Raw genomic sequence first — 18,396 nt, 5'->3', positions numbered from 1 at the left:
GATCACGAATACGACACTGTTCATCTTAAGTTATCATTTCCAAAATGTTTGGTTTGAGAGATTAAAAGTGTTGTCGTTTATGAATATGAAAGACCTAGTAAGAGCAGATTTAGAGGGAATTATCATTATTTCTGCTATGGCCAAATTACCTTTAAGTTTCTGAACAGGGGTCCAAACTGCAATATCAAGTAGGTATGAATTTATGAGTTGGTATTTTTCTGGAAAAGCTGAGATTGGAGATATAGTTTAAGGAAACAGCATATAGATGACATTTAATATTAGGCAATTGGATAGAGTCACCTAGGTAAATGTTTGGATAAGCAGAAAGTTCAAGACTGAGCCAAGATCAAATAACAATATTCAGAAGCTGAGGAGGTGAGTAAGTACCAAAAATAGATATAAAGGGAAACTGATGGGAGAGAGAGAGAAAGAGGAAAATAAGGAGTCAGGAAGCCGGGACAGGGCTTCCCTGGTAGCTTAGTGATTAAGAATCCGCCTGCCAGTGCAGGAGATGTAGGTTTGATCCTTAGGTCGGGAAGATCTCCTGGAAAAGGAAATGGCAACCCTCTCCAGTATTCTTGCCTGAGAAATTCCATGGAGAGAGGAGCCTGGCAGGCTACGGTCCATGCGATAATAAAAGAATCGGACATAGTTTAGCAACTAAACAAAAAATTAACAAAGCCAAGAGAAGAAAGTGTGTAAAGGATAAAGCTGGGGTCCACTGTCTGGACAGTTTAAATGGAGTGTTCTCAGTGGAAGACTTTGTGATAAATCACAAATATGGGGAGGGGAAATGAAGACAACTATTTAAATAATTTCAGCTAGGAAATGAAATGGAAAAAATAAGGCCATAGCTGAAGAGAAATGTAAGGCCAGAGATATTTTTATCTTAATTGGAGATTCTAGTACATATTTGTATGCTGATGGAAATTATGGCATGAAGAGGACAAAATCAGGAATGCATGAGAAGGAGTAATCGGAGGGCATAAATTGAGAAGGCAAAAATAGATTTGATCCAGAGCTGAGGCAAGACAGATGTTGTTGACAGGAGCAAGGGAATGAATCTATAGAGAAAGAACTGAAAGCATAGGATATGTGTGAAAACGAAGGTAGATTGGTAGCTTGGGTGTGAGGATGATGAGAGATTTCTGAGAGGATATTCATATAGTACATTTTCATAATTACAGAGAGTTTCATTCTACAGCACTAATCTAGGTAATTTTTGCCATCTTAAAATTACAGAAACATATTCTTCCATTTTTTCTGAAAATGTACATTTTACACTTTAAATTTGTAAAGTATTTTTATACTTGATGTACATTAAGTATTTAATTTGATTTTCTTCCCAATAATTAGCCAACTATCTTTAAGACAAGCTGTGCTCTAATGTATGGGTCATATATTTTAGAAAAGTCATATTTGTTGGAATTTAATTGTATTATGAAAATATTGCCTTCTTATGGTATAATATATCCCTTAATTTATTATTAACTTCTACATGATTAAAATTTTTATAATAGTTATTGTATTTATAAATCTACCATAGTTCATTCCTGTTTTTAATAGTTGTTATAATAAATGTCATATGCTTTTTCATTAACTTTTTTACTATGCATTAGTTTTCAATGCAACTGACATACTACACGTATCATCTTAGTAGTTTTCATAATGATCATTCTGGGTTTTTTAATATGAATAATCACATTATTTCCATAGAAACAACATCCTGAAAGTGATAAAAACAATTACTGATAACCATATTATATATCTTTTCCCTATTTCTTAGCTAAGATTTTTCCTTTCTTTTGAATTAGTGTGGAGGTATTTCTGTTCTTTTTATGCCCTTCATTTTTATTTAGAAATCTAGTAAGTACTGTTTATCAGACTATAGAAATTTTGATAACTTATTAAGAGTGATTGTTAATTGGAAATGATTATTATTTTAATATAATATTTTGAGGGCACCTGGAAAAATCTTTGTAATATTTTACACTTTGTATAATAGCCAAGTTTTACTTTTATAAATTATACAGAAGGATTTCTTATGTGAAAATATCACTTAAAAGTATTCCACATCTTTGTCTTTCTTGAATCAATTTTTCATTTTTATTACATCACAGTTGTGGATAATTATTTCAGAATAATTGATAAATTTTGGAATCTTTGCCTGAATGAAAATATATTTTGCCTTTTGAATCGAGTGTTTGGTTTGCTAAACATAGACTTCTCTTTCAAAGAAAATATCTCTGAAATATCAACTTATTATCTTTTATAACTTCATCACTAAAAAAAAAAAAAAGAGAGGGTACTAATCTAATTATTGATACATTTCAGACAAGCTTCTTTTTCTTTTTTTGTACTTGGTGTCTGCAACTTTACCCATCTAGGCCTCAGTAGTTCTAAGCATATATTATTATTATTATTATTTATTATTATAGTGGATTCCTTCTCACCATTATTTTTTTTTCCTCTTCTGGAATTTTCTTTTAGATGTTTATGAGAGAAGTTAGTCTCTCTCTTTTTCATTACCTTTCTCTCAACCTTCACACTTCTTTGGTTTTTGCACTTGCTTCTTAGAGAATGCCACAGCACAGACTCTCAGCACACAATATACTCATCAACTTTGTCCATCATTCTTTTTAACTTATATAGTTAGACTTTGGTATTTTTAATTTGCACTTGCCCTGATTGTTACTTTTATTGAAATTCAGCTTTATTGTTTTCTTGAACTTGGCTTCTTTTGCATCATATTATTTTATACATATATAATATCTGTAATACAGCAATGAGCTATAAATCACAATACTAAAATGAACAAAGATAAAAATAAAAACTAATGGAAACAGGCAAAGCTACCTATATTCTTTCTCCAAATCTCATTCCTCTGCCTCCATACTTTGAATTTTTGTACTTATTCTTTTGCAACTTTTTAGCTCTAAATTATCACTTATGTATATAATCTTAAGTATATTGTTTAAGACTAAAAAGCATAAGAATAATGTCACAACCCACCCAAGTATTCTTCCCTAGGAAATCCCATGGATAGAGGAAGCTGATGGGTTATAGTCTGTGGGGTTACAAGAATTGGACACAACTTAGTGACTCAACCACCATAACAATACACATAATAGTCTGTAGAAACTTATTTTTCACTAAGCTTTATATTTCTAAGATTCATGCATGTTGTTGTATTCAGTTTTTTTCAAGACTGCATAAAACTCTGCTGTATAAAGTGCAATTTTTCACCCACTCTTCAGTTTATGAGTAAGTGGCTTGCGTTTCTGGGTTTTGTTCTTGTTTACTATTTTAATCAGTGGTGTGCATGTCTTTTCATGCATACATACAAGAATTTTGTAGATGATATAACTAAAAGTAGAATTTCCAGGGTATATATATCTTCAGTTTCACAAGATAATACTGGTTGTTTGTGAACAGCAGTTGATGGGCGAGCGCCGTTCTGAAGTGGAGAAGGGTTCCATGTGAACAGCAGTTGAACATGGGTCAGTCGGTTTCAGTCAAGAGCTGACTCCGTCCCTCTCAACCCCATCTTTCCGAGTCTTTATTTCTTAGGTATTTCGGCGATTGCGCCCGTGACCGGTTCGTTTGCCGGCAGGCTCCGGCAGTTGTTTTCCAAAAGTATTAAAATAATGTGTATCTAATCCTTGAATTATTATACCTCCATGATCCTGTATATTTTAGCACAGTAAAAAGCACTTCATTTATTTTTCAAAAATCAATGCAAAAAAAAAAAAAATCAATGCAAGTTCTTTTGTTTTGGCATTTCTTCTCCCAATTATCATTACATTTCTATATTCTTTGTGAAGTTAATGTAGTTTGCAGGTAGAATGCCATTGATCTTTGCAATTAATCTTCACACATGTTAAATGCAATGTTTCATCATGTATCCACATATTATTTTATGAGTATCAGGAAAGTTTCATAGTTCTCAGTATCTCATTCTTATACATTCCATTAATTCACTGATATTATATATCCAAATTTCTTTCTCACATAGCACTTTACAAGGGCATTTCTCAGACTGAATCATTCAAATCATATCACAGAATGCTGCATGCAAATTGCTGTTTGCTTACTTCTTTGAATAATCCAGTCTCAATACATCCCTGTAAAGGTTAAAACTTCATCTCTGAGCATCCTCCACATCATCCTAACCTTATAGTAAATCCCAAAGGCAGACCCAGCACAGGACAGAGACAGAAACACTGTATTCCCTTGAGTCAGGCCCTTTCTCCTTCTTTGGCAGTTCATTGAGGGCCTAAGTCTGACTCAGAGTACAGAGTATGGGTTTAACCTGAAATGCAGTTGGGACAACAGAATATAAATAATTGGGGGTTAAGGAGTACATGCTAACTTGGATTTCAGCTGGGGTATCACTGTCAAAAAAATGGATTAAATCGATCTGAAACTATCCCATAGCATGAACATTATTCTATTTCCTTTCTATAACTTCACGTGGGACTTCGTGAACTGGACATTTCTGGGTAATGTCCATCTTCATAGTTACCTCCTGACTATGATTTGCTGACTCTATTATCTTTTCATTCTCCGTTCAGTATCACTTGTTTCCTTCTTATTTTATATTCTATATATGATATATTCTGTTGTTTGGTTGCTAAGTCACGTCTGACCCTTTGTGGCCCCATGGACTGCAGCATGTCAAGTTCCTCTGTCCTTCAGTGTGTGTATATATATATATATATATATACTAAGTCGCTTCAGTCATGTCCAACTTTTTGCAGCCCTATGATCCGTAAATTTTCCAGGCTCTTCTGTCCATGTCCATGGGATGCTCAAGGTAAGAATACTGAAGTGAGTTTCCATTCCCTCCTTCAGGGGAGCTTCTCAATTCAGGGATTGAGCATGCATCCCTTACATCGCCTGCATTGGCAGTCAGGTTCTTTACCACTAACAGTGCCATTATATTTATAATATATATATATATATATATATATATATATATATTAGGGAAATTATATATTTCCCTTACAGTATACAATCAAGACTACCATATCCTTCTCATACATTGTCTCTAAGGATCAAGAAGAGAAGGTTACTTGTGAAGGATAGAGGAGGACACAGTATTTTGTGTAGCAGAGAAATTTAAATACTTTAAAATATAAGTAACTTTTTATCACATCATAGTGGTGTTTGGATACATGGTCTCTTCTTTCACATTTCATCCCAAACCTCAAAATGGTCTCCAAATGGTACCCCATTCCTCAGAAGTAAACCCCCCAAATTCTCCCATGTTTATATGCAGAGATATTTCCTTGCTTTTTTTTTTTTTTTTTTTTTTACTATATATCACCTAGCAAACTTATTTTCTTCTCCCATATCTGTGTTTAATCCATTGATGCTTTTAACAGGCTTGACCAAAGGTAAAAAAATGAGTAACGAAGAAAGTGTGGCAAGACTCTTTCAATTGGGTGTGTAAGATATTGATTGCAAATAAAGAACTCAATGAACAAAACATTAACAGAAAATAACAGAATATGAAGATAAGAAATAATTTCGGTGTTCTTAGAAAGCAGACATGTGGAGTGATGAATGTGGTTATTTTATTTCTAGCTATACTGCATTTATTTACAACAAAATATCACTGAAAGCAAAACCAAAAACACTTTAAAAATCAAAACTGGTATACATGGCATTTTTAAAAATTAGATTGCTGAGTTTGGAGAGGAAAAGTTCCTTTTATTAAATCATGTTTCCCCAAAAGCAACATAAAGAGAGGACTTGAGTTGAGGTAGTTAATTTCACTGATGTCCCAAGGATCAGAGGTAAGGAATCAGGAAGGGAAATACAAAGAGGCATAAAGGCATATTGCAAAAGTGGCTAATCTATTGATTACTTACTATAAAAGTATCAAGTTAATGGAATATCCAATTGAAATATAATATGGAGGAGGAAACAAACATGCCTTAGATATCTCTAAATCAAAGACTTTAACTATAAACCAGGAAAATTCTACTGAGGGAAAAGGCTAACCAAAATATTCTCTAATTCTTTCCTGGAAAAAAAAGCAATTCATATTCCTGGAAGATAATAATATACCTTCAAAAAGATCAAGCAAATTCTTCTGAATCTTTATCTTCAAAGTAAAATGAACATCCAGTTTTAGAGTCAATAAACCTTACTTGACTGACTTATATACATATCAGTGATTCATTCTTTCCAGTTTTCTCTTTTAGATGGAAATGGAAAGAAACCATTTTAGAATTCAATGTCAAGGGAATGTCTCTAATAACAATGATAAGTTCCTTGTCACCTTCTTATAAAAAAAAAAAAAGAATGTTGCCCACCATTCAGTTCTACAAGAATCAAGTCATTAACTAGTACAGTTGCTGACATACAACACACCCTGAAGGAAATACAGGGTGGAGATCAGGATAAGGCACTCTGTGTGCTGGAAACGCAGGATAAATCTGAATAAACCTGAATTTGTACACCCTCCCATACTTAGAAAAGCACTAAAATAATTCATTGAGATATCTGTTCCTTGTTACAAGCAGTAAATTTGTACCAAGAAGTATGCTTGATTATTAATACAAGCAACTCTTTGCCAAAATTATACACATAATGACCTCCTCACGTGCCCTCTTGCCACTTCTTTCTCAGAGCTATGTGAGAGGTTGTCCCCTGGCCTATCGTCCTCAGTAAGACAATAAACTCAACTCATAGCTCTTACATTGTGTGTGTGTGTGTGTGTGTTTGCATGTGCTTCTCAAGTCAACACTCCGGTAAAATTTGTCTTCAAATTTCAAGTGTATCTCTTCCATCTGAAAAGGATCATTTATCAAAGTATTAACAAAGGATATGTCTCAAATGATTTTCCTCTTATGTCTCCTGTTCTAAATTTCCTCTGTTGAATGATTTTTAAGTGGATTTTGAAAATAACAATAATTATTATTCCAATATGCCTTAGAAAGCACTTATGTACTTCCAGTCTATCTTCCACAAATACAGGGTAAGAGTGGTTTAATATTGTTTTACATTTAAACAGCTGGGCAAGTGAATTCACTTGCTTTTTGCTTTATACAAAAACCATGAAATCGAATGCTTTAAGAAATTATTGCTCTTAAAGAAAAAAATCAGTGATATTTGGTATACTATTGTACATATTAAATATGAAAATTATAAGGTACAGTTAATGCTTTTTTCTCCAGTGTGGGAGATGACTTACAATTCTTTTATACCCCCTTAAGTCTCTCTCTCTCTCTCTCTCTCTCTCTCTCTCTCACACACACACACACACACACACACACAGAGACAGTTTTCAATGTGTATATTCGGTTTAGCTTAATTACTTCAAGCACTGTTATTCTTTCACAATCATACATTATTAATGCCATTTTAAAATGCATGTAGCAAAACAACATATGTTTAATAGCTTTATTTTAAATGCTATATGGATAACTTACAAATCTTAAACAAATCTGCATGTGGTATTTTCAGAACACTGGGCATGTATGACAGAGGTATTCTCCTGCTTATATTTTCACACAATGTGGGAATGGGAGCCTGAGGCAATGTGAATAGCAGCTCTTCAAATTTCAAAGGATCTGTGAAGGATTCTTGCTCTGCTCTTGCCATCATGAATTGGCCTATGCTTGGGGAGCAATTAAAATTAAATAGCCTCCAAACAGCAAAAAGCGAACCTCTCTAGTTGTGAGTATGAGCATACTTTCTCACAGAAGTGGCAAAGGATAAGTGCTAAGATAGAGCAAAGTAACAGAGCAAAGAAGGACATGACATTCCATTTTCAGAGCATATACTCTCTAGACAACATTTAATTGTAGGCATGTTTCTTCATGTTTCCTATTCTGTTAGAATACATATGTGTGTGGTACTGTTAGGTAGTTAGAATAGGGAAAAGGAGTCCAGAACGGCGGTGGTTAAAAGACCTGGAAGGGAAAAGCCGACGAAAATAGAACAAAGGAAGGTCCAAGGACCAGGAGTGAGAACCTCAGGTAAAACAAACAGCGCTCCTGGCCGGCCCAATTTACATAGGACAGGCCCAGGGGGAGAAACATATAAAAAGAAGAACATATAAAAAAATCTCGCTCGCTCACTCTCTCTCTCTCCCGCCCGATGGGGCGCTCTTCTTTTCGTGTCTTTGGGTCAACATGCCCTTATGCCTCGAAGATGGATTTTCCTGCTATTATCTAAATAAAATAGAGCTGTAACATTGAGTTGTAACACTGATTTTTCTAACAGCTATAACACGGTCCGTTCGAGACCTGAGCGTTATAACACGGTCTGTCCAAGACCCGAGAGCTGTGACACGCTGAGGGGGACTTAAATGTCCATCACTCCAAATCTTTGTTGTGACGAGACAAAAACCGAGGAGCATACACTCTCCTGACGGTATGTTTATATGTATATATACATACACAAACATGCACATTATAATAATCATTAGGCACTGTTATGAGATCAGTGCAGCCTTGCAAATTAATGCTTTGAGTATACTAAACAGTTGTGATACTTCCTAACTTCACCATTGTAAAGAAAATCCCTTGAATTAGTCACAAAGTTATATGACGCCTATTAAAACTTCAGTAAACCTTCACTTTTTTGACATCACATGCAATCCTTTGTAAGGATGATGAACATGCTTTTAACCCACCAAATGTTTTTTTTTCTTTTTATCATAAGTTATACACTTTTAATTCTATATGGCTGAAGCTGAAATATAGGGAAAAGTCAATTTGAAATTCAGAATTAGCTGTCCACATTGAGAAATAAAGGATCACACACACACACATGCACAACACACACACACACACAAGGCCTTATTAGTTACATGATTTGATCATCAGCGTGAATAGTACCACCAATCTTCTAGTCATACTTGGGGCTCCAAAATCACTACAGATGGTGACTGCAACTATGAAATTAAAAGACGCCTGCTCCTTGGAAGAAAAGCTATGACTAACCTAGACAGCATATTAAAAAGCAGAGACATTCCTTTGTGGATAAATGTTCGTCCAGTCAAAGGTATGGTTTTTCCAGTAGTCATGTACGAATGTGAGAGTTGGACCATTAAGAAAACTGAGCACCAAAGAATTGATGCCTCTGAACTGTGGTGTTGGAGAAGACTCCTGAGAGTCCCTTGGACTGCAAGGAGATCTAACCAGTCCATCCTAAAGGAAATCAGTCCTGGGTCTCCACTGGAAAGACTGATGCTGAAGCTGAAACTCCAATACTTTGGCCACCTGATGCGAAGAGCTGACTCACTTGAAAAGATCCTGATCATGAGAAGGATTGAAGGCAGAAGTAGAAAGGGACGACAGAGGATGAGATGGTTGGATGGCATCACCAACTTGATGGACATGAGTTTGAGCAAGCTCCAGGAATTGGTGATGGACAGGGAGGCCTGGTGTGCCACAGTCCATGGGGTCACAAAAAGTTGGACACGACTGAGTGACTGAACTGAGCTGAACTGTACTAGTCCACTGTCTTCCTATATATGACATTTTTATTTTAGGGAACTCTTTACCAGGATAATGATAGTTGAAAATAACTTACTTGTTAAGGGACTCCTGATAAGCCATTTAAGGCTGCTTAACTTTTCAAGAGAGAGAATCAAATCACTGTTTATACATCAAGATGCCCCAAAATCCTTACCAAAAACTTGCTATATTCACCTATTCCTAAACTATTATATAATGATCCTTATTCAAAGTCAATCAAGCCTTTGGATTGAAAGACAACGTAATAAGTCAAGCCATCAAACATCATAAGTATGCAGACTCTGCCCTTTCCATTATAGGATGCTACTAAGCCTCCGTCAAAGTAAGCAATACTTCATCACAGTAAGCAATACACTCAACTCTACCCTACCAAGAATTCAAGATGGAGCCAGCTTGGATCATCCAAGTGGTTGATGTATATTTAGATAACTGAAAGGCAAAGGCAATTGGGAGGAGATATGGGCTTCCCTTTTGGCTCAGTTCAGCTCAGTTCAGTTGCTCAGTCATGTCAAACTCTTTGTGACCGCATGGACTGCAGCACGCCAGGCCTCCCTGTCCATCACCAACTCCCAGAGTTTACCCAAACCCAAACTCTTTTTGTCCATTAAATTGGTGATGCCATCCAACCATCTCATCCTCTGTCATCCCCTTCTTCTTCTGCTTTCAATCTTTCAAAGCATTAGGGCCTTTTCAAATGAATCAGCTCTTCCCATCAGGTGGTGAAAGTATTAAAATTTCAGCTACAACATCCAATGGACACTCAAGACTGATTTCCTTTAGGATGGACTGGTTGGATCTCCTTGCAGTCCAAGGGACCCTCGAGAGTCCTCTCCGACACCATAGTTCAAAAGCATCAATTCTTTGGTGCTCAGTTTTCTTTATAGTCTGACTCTCACATCCATATATGACTACTGGAAATTCTTGACTAGACGACCTTTGTTGACAAAGTAATGTCTCCACTTTTCAATATGGGGTCTAGGTTGGTCATAACTTTCCTTCCAAGGAGTAAGCGTCTTTTAATTTCATGGCTGCAATCACCATCTGCAGTGATTTTGGAGCCCAGAAAAGTAAAGTCTGACAGTGTTTCCACTGTTATCCCATCTATTTGCCATGAAGTGATGGGACCGGAAGCCATTATCTTAGTTTTCTGAATATTGAGCTTTAAGCCAACTTTTTCACTCTCCTCTTTCACTTTCATCAAGATGCTGTCTAGATCTTCATTTTCTGCCATAAGGGTGGTGTCATCTGCATATCTGAGGTTATTGATATTTCTTGCAGCAATCTTCATTCCAGCTTGTACTTCTTCCAGCCCAGCGTTTCTCCTGATGTACTCTGCATATAAGTTAAATAAGCAGGGTGACAATATACAGCCTTGACGTATTCCTTTTCCTATTTGGAATCAGTCTGTTGTTCCATGTCCAGTTCTAACTGTTGCTTCCTGACCTGCATACAGGTTTCTCAAGAGGCAGGTCCCATGTTCTAGTATTCCCATCTCTTTCAGAATTTTCCACAGTTTATTGTGATCCACACAGTCAAAGGCTTTGGCATAGTCAATAAAGCAGAAATGGATGATTTTTCAGGAACTCTCTTGCTTTTTCGACGATCCAGCAGATGTTTGGAATTTGATCTCTGGTTCCTCTGCCTTTTCTAAAACCAGCTTGTACATCTGGAATTTCATGGTTCACGTGTTGTTGAAGCCAGGCTTGGAGAATTTTGAGCATTACGTTACTAGCATGTGAGATGAGTGCAATTGTGCAATTATTTGAGTATACTTTGCAATTGCCTTTCTTAGGGACCTTTGCCAGTCCTGTGGCCACTACTGAGTTTTCCAAATTTGCTGGCATATTGAGTGCAGCACTTTCACAGCATCATCTTTTAGGATTTGAATTAGCTCAACTGGAATTCCATCACCTCCACTAGTTTTTTTTTTAGTGATGCTTCCTGAGGCCCGCTTGACTCCACAATCCAGGATTTCTGGCTCTAGGTGAGTGACCACAGCATCATGATTATCTGGGTCTTGAAAATCTGTTTTGTACAGTTCTTCTGTGTATTCTTGCCACCTCTTCTTAATATTTTCTGATTCTGTTAGGTCCATACTATTTCTGTTCTTTATTGAGCACATCTTTGCATGAAATGTTCCCTTGGTATCTCTAATTTTCTTGAAGAGATCTCTAGGCTTTCCCAATCCATTGTTTCCCTCTAGTTCTTTGCCTTTATCACCGAGGAAGGCTTTCTAATCTCTCCTTGCTATTCTTTGGAACTTTGCATTCAAATGGGAATATATATCCTTTTCTCCTTTTCTTTTCACTTCTCTTCTCTTCACAGCTATTTGTAAGGCCTCCTCAGACAACCATTTGCTTTTTGCATTTCTGTTTCTTGGAGATGTTCTTGATCCCTGTCTCCTATACAATTTTGTTAAACTCTGACCATAATTCTTCAGGCACTGTTTATTAGATCCAGTCCCTTAAATCTATTTTTCATTTCCCCTGTGTAATCGCAGAGGATTTGATTAAGGTCATACCTAAATGGTCTAGTGGTTTTTCCCTACTTTCTCCCATTTAAGTCTGAATTTGGCAATAAGGAGTTCATGATCTGAGCCACAGTCAGCTCCCAGTCTTGTTTTTGCTGACTGTATAGAGCTTCTCCATCGTTGGCTTCAAAGAATGTAATCAATCTGATTTTGGTATTGACCATCTGGTGATGTCCATGTGTAGAGTCTTCTCTTGTGTTGTTGGAAGAGGCTGTTTGCTATGACCAGTTCATTCATTTTGCAAAACTTATTAGCCTTTGCCCTGCTTCATTCTGTACTCCAAGGCCAAATTTGCCTGTTAACTTCAGGTGTTTCTTGACTTCCTACTTTGCATTCCAGTCCCCTAAAATGAAAAGGACATCTTTTTGGGGTATTAGTACTAAAATGGCTTGTAGGTTGTCATAGAATGGTTCAATGTCAGCTTCTTCAGCATTATTGGTCGGGGTATAGGCTTGGATTACTGTGATATAAAATAGCTTGCCTTGGAAACAGAAAGATCATTCTGTCATTTTTGAGATTGCATCTAAGTACTGAATTTTGGACTCTTTTGTTCAGTATGAAGGCTACTCCATTTCTTCTAAGGGATTCTTGCCCAAGTAGTAGATATAATGGTCATCTGACTTTAATTCACCCATTCCAGTGCTGATTCCTAAAACGTCAATGTTCACTCACATCTCCTGTTTGACCACTTCCAATTTGCCTTGATTCATGGACCTAACATTGCACGTTCCTATGCAATATTGGTCTTTACAGCATCGGACTTTACTTCCATCACCAATCACATCCATAATTGGGTGCTGTTTTTGCTTGGCTCCTTCTCTTCATTCTTTCTGGAGTTATTTCTCTACTGATCTCTGGTAGCATATTGGGCATATTGGGCACCTACCGACCTGGGGAGTTCCTCTTTCAGTATCCTATCATTTTGCCTTTTCACACTGTTCATGGGCTTTTCAAGGCAAGAATACAGAAGTGGTTTCCCATTCCATTCTCCAGTAAATCACATTTTATCAGAACTCTCCACGATGGCCCACCCATCTTGCTATGTGGCGCCACATAGCATGACTTATAGTTTCACTGAGTTAGACAAGGCTGTGATACATGTGATTAGATTGGTTAGTTTTCTGTGATTATAGTTTTCAGTCTGTCTGCCCTCTGATGGAGAAGGATAAAAGGCTGGAGCAGCGATTGATGGCTGCATGAAGATGGAGCGGTGAGCGGCGGAGAGGAGATACCCCACGTCCAAGGTGAGGAGTGACAGCTACGCTTCACTGGACTGGCTGTGAGGTGATACCCCACATCTAAGGTCAGAGAAACCTCAGTAAGGTGGTAGGAGGAGTGAATTCATGTTTAGAATCAAACCCTATTCCCACCAGAGACGATAAGAGGGTTCAAACAAACTTTGTGTGCACCAGGACCCAGAGAACCCACAGCGACTGACAGAACTGTGTTTGAGCATCTCCTTTGGGGCCACGGGTCAGCAGTGGACTTTCACAGGGACAGGGGCTCTGGATGCAGCAGACTTGGGTATGGCTAAGCCCTCTTGGAGGAGGTCACAGTTAATCCCACCATAGAGTTGCCAGAACTTACACAGGACTGGGAAATAGACTCTTGGAGGGCACAAATAGAACATTGTGCACCAGGACCCAGGACAAAGGAGCAGTGACCCCACAAAAGGCTGACCCATACTTGCCTGTGAGTGTCCAGGAGTCTCCAGCAGAGGCGTGGGTTGGTGGCGGCCTGCTGCAGGATTGGGGGCACTGAGTGTAGCAGTAAATGCACGGGATCTTTTAAAGGAGGTCGCCATTGTCTTCGTTACCTCCACCATAATTTGGCCCCAGGTAAATAGCAAAGAGGGAACACAGCTCCATCCGTCAACAGAAAGTTGGACTAAAGATTTACTGAACATGGCCCCGGCCATCAGAACAAGACCCAGTTTCCCCCTCAGTCAGTCTCTCCCATCAGGAAGTTTCCATAAGCCCTTGTGGCTCAGCTAGTAAACAAACCGCCTGCAATGTGGGAGACCTGGTTTCAATACCTGCGTTGGAAAGATCCCCTGGAGAAGAGAAAGGCTACCCACACCAGTATTCTGGCCTGAAGAATTCCGTGGACTGTATAGACCATGGGGTCACAAAGAGTCAGACACAACTGAGCAACTTTCACACACACACACACACACACACACACACACACACACACACACACACACAGATACCCACACACAGTGCAAGAGATGGGCTTCCCTTGTGGCTCAGCTGGTAAAGAATCTGCCTTCAATGTGGGAGATCTTGTTCCATTCCTGGGGCTTAAGAAGATCCCCTGGAGAAGGGAAAGGGAAATACCCACTCCAGTATTTTGGCCTGGAGAATTCCATGGACTGTCCATGGGGGTCCCAAAGAGTCAGACACAGCAGAGTGACTTTCACTTTCAGGGTAGGAGATGTACCCCTAGGCCCATAGTTATTCTCAACCATTTAAGTAAAAATACAAAAACAAAAACAAAACTTGAAGTGATGCCCAATTCAGGATTCTTTGAATCGGATCTGAGAACCTTCACACACCAATGAAGTATCTATATGACATCATCTACAGTGATAGACCTTAGATTTTATTTTTTCTAAGATGCTACTGATTTTACATTTTTAAAATGCTTATATTCAAAATTATCCCTCTATTTTTTCTCAAATCTAACTTACTCCAAACACACATATTCAAAATGAGGAAGAAGCAGGGGAGGGGAGAGTAAGTGGATAGTGGATGAAGCAGGAGGAGGAAGAAAAGAGACACCTGTATCTGAATGTATACAAAAATGGAAAGCATTAAAATAAGGGAATATAGAAACCTAAGGTTTTCATTGCAAACTGACACAATTTGAAATCAGAGAATCTTTCTAGGAAACAAAAATTTTGATCATTGCTGGGAATCTTGATTTAATTATCAGAATAATCTTGAATTATTTGAGTAGGAAAGTTATTTTAAATGTTATTAAAAGTTATTTTAATTATAAAGTTATTTATATCCTAAATAGTGATATAACTTGTTATATGTGATTATATTATTTTAATTGTTTCAGCATTGTCTTTATTTAAGATTTTTCTTTCAAGAGAAAAATGCACACCCACCTCTCTCGAGAAAGTATGCATACCCACCCCTCATCCTTATGCCTGTATGGGTCCCTTCCCTCAGCCCTGTGTTGTTTGATTGAACTGTAAATAAATTGTGGAAATTTGATGAGTTGTGTATAATGTTTAATAAAGTATCAGACACATAGCAGTATTGAATGATATTGAATCATTCAATAGAGATATTACTGATAGTTTTGCATTTGTTTATTTATAAGCAGGAATTTTTTCCTCGTAAGAACTTCCGTATTTAATGTAAAATGTTGGAAAACATGAAATATATAATGAAAAAAATAATTATCCCATAGTCTAGTATAAACATTTAGTAAACACTGGTATATTTCCTTCTTTAAAATTATTTTTTCCAAAGGTAGATTTGTGTATATTTACTTGATTCTAAAATTTAAATAAATTCAATATACATTTTTGTACTCTGTCATAGTTCATATATTATTGATTTAGAATTTTTATAGTTTAAATACTTTTTCAAATGATCTTATTGTTTATATAGTTTGTGAATACTTATAAATTACTTGTCCTTACATATTTCTTTTTTTTTTTTTTACATATTTCTATCATATTAAGACATGGCATATTTTTAACTTTATTAAATTCTATAAAGAATTATGTTAAAAGCACCATAGCCCTACTAAATGGCCCTTTTATTACAAAATCCTTACCTAATACTCTATTTTTCAGCAAATGTTAACCTTATGAGCTCTGACTTCATAGGGCCAGGGTTGAATCTATCTCACTTTGGCTTTTTAACATTCATATTGTTCATCTTATCTAATGAATTGGAAAAGACAGTTCACAAAAATATTGTGGAATTAAATAATATAGTTCATCCAAAGTATTTACTGAATCACATAATTGATTATTTTTTAAAAATCCATCAATTTGCCACATAAACAAATTGACTAATTAAGAAAACAAGAATTATAATAAATGTTTGAAGTGCATTCTTTGGTTAATAGTAACTAGTTTTAAAATGAAATGTATTTTAACATATTTATTTGCAATATTTCTGAAACTTTCTATATGTATCTTCTGTTAAATCTCCCCCATGTGCTGTAACTGCTTTCTAAATTTTTTGGTAATTCAGCCATGACACCTTATTTGAAAAGTATCATTTTCTTTTTCTGACTGTTACTTCACTCCTCTATGTGTAACATGATATCAGTGAACATTCTCAATATTACTAAGAATACACTTCAAATTCAGTTTGGGTCTACTTCACAAACTTAGTTGGTAGTCACTATAAGTGGAGAGGTTTATAAAATGGTTTCACTCATTCTGTTTCCAAAATAATCTCTACAGTTAAACAGAGAGGAGTACTAAAATACAGACAGGCATGCATGCGTGCACATGGACACACACACACACACACACACACACACACAGAGCACCAGAACTATTGAAATTCTCATATGGCATAAATGCAGGCAAACATGAATAATGCAAAGTCACCATCTCTGGAGCAAAATGAGCATCAGAAGATGAGAAGTCAGTTACCCCTAAGGAACAATGAACCTGCAGCCTCAAATATTTAAATTAAATCACATTCTAATATGCAATATACTCCCTGGGAGAAATAACTGAAGAGGAATTAGCTTTTCCAGTCCTCTAGGATACCATTTATTATGTACTTGAATTAACTAAAAACATATTTATGGGATTATGTAACTGTACCTACATAGGGTATGCATATCAGCATGGATGTTTTAGCATGCTATTACTGCTGTAACAAATGACCACATGTTTAGTGGTTTAAAAAACCCATAAATATATTATTTCACAGTTTTATCCATCAGAAGGACAGTAGTAAACTTAATGTTGTTTACAAAGTCTCTTTTGAAGTGGAAGATACACTGGCATGCATAACAAGAGGCAATCAGTGGCAGACAGGCAGATCTGACAGGCAAAATCTTACCTACCACAGCAGAAGAAACTTCATCTTTTATATGGATATTCAAAACATATTTTTTGAAGTGTGAATTGTATGACAGGAAACATGGTAAGGATTTTACTCTAAATTATCTTATTTAATCCTCACAATGTACCTGCTAAGTAAGTATGATTATAGAGAATTCAAGATGAGGACATATTAAGTCAAAATGATTAACTAGCTTGTCCAGTAAAACAAAATGTGTCTAGGATCAGCCTGAAGTTGAACCTAGAGATACCTAACATCAAAACAGACTTCTAACTACTCTGCTTTTTATTAGTGTAACAATAGATACTCACAAGAAGACTCTTGAGGTTACTTCAGGCCTAAATATGAAGTAGTGAATCAATTGTTGAGTTAATCTTTGAGTATGACAATAGATTTAACAATAAGTTATGTTTGGGGTGCCATGATGACAATTACACAGACACACACACATACACATGCTGCTGTTGCCAAAGGTTTTATTTAAGAAAAGAAATGTTTTCCAAGGAACTGTATAAATTCATCAGTAAGTTGTTAGAGTTAAATCTAATTTTTTAAGCTTGCCTCATGGCTCAGAAGGTAAAGAATCTGCCTGCAATGCAGCAGACCAGGGTTCAGTCCCTGGGTTGAGAAGAAACTGTGGAGAAGGGAATGGCTACCCACTCCAGCATTCTTGCCTGGATAATCCCATGGACAGAGAAACCTGCAGAGGAGAAGCCTGAGGACAGAGGAGCCTATAGTTCATGGGGTTGCAAATAGTCAGACACCACTAAGCAGCTAACACCACTTCAAAGCTTTAACAAAGCAAGCATCCTTCTTGAGCTTTATTTCTAACAAAGTGCAAAATTCAAAGAACCTTTGTGATTTTCTACTTTTTAAAATTTATTTTTTCATGCTATCTCTATTTTGTACCTCCATTTTTGCATCAGCACATGGAAATAATAAACTTATTGTAGAAAATAGTACACTTATGGAACTTATGGAAACTGGTCTCCTAATTCATGGTTAGTGCAGTCACAAAATCTTCCTTATATTCTTAGGAGCAAATCATTAAATCATTCTCTAGTTGTCTAATATAGACTATATATTTTAGAGAACACTCATTCATGATCACAGAAGCTTATGCATAAGCACTAGAAAAAAGACAGCTTTAAATAACTTATTCTCTAAGATATTGTCATGCTGTTTGTCTCATTTGATTTTGCTCACTTTTATCCTTGGAAGTAGCTGGGCAAATATATTCTCATCTTGTCTACCTCTGCCCCACACTTCAAATATATAGTGCTCTTATGCTGTCAGTTACACCTTGGTGTCCTCT

The sequence above is a fragment of the Odocoileus virginianus genome, chromosome 21 (genome assembly GCF_023699985.2).
Source record: "Odocoileus virginianus isolate 20LAN1187 ecotype Illinois chromosome 21, Ovbor_1.2, whole genome shotgun sequence".
Taxonomy (NCBI): domain Eukaryota; kingdom Metazoa; phylum Chordata; class Mammalia; order Artiodactyla; family Cervidae; genus Odocoileus; species Odocoileus virginianus.
This window is presented reverse-complemented; position numbering follows the sequence as displayed.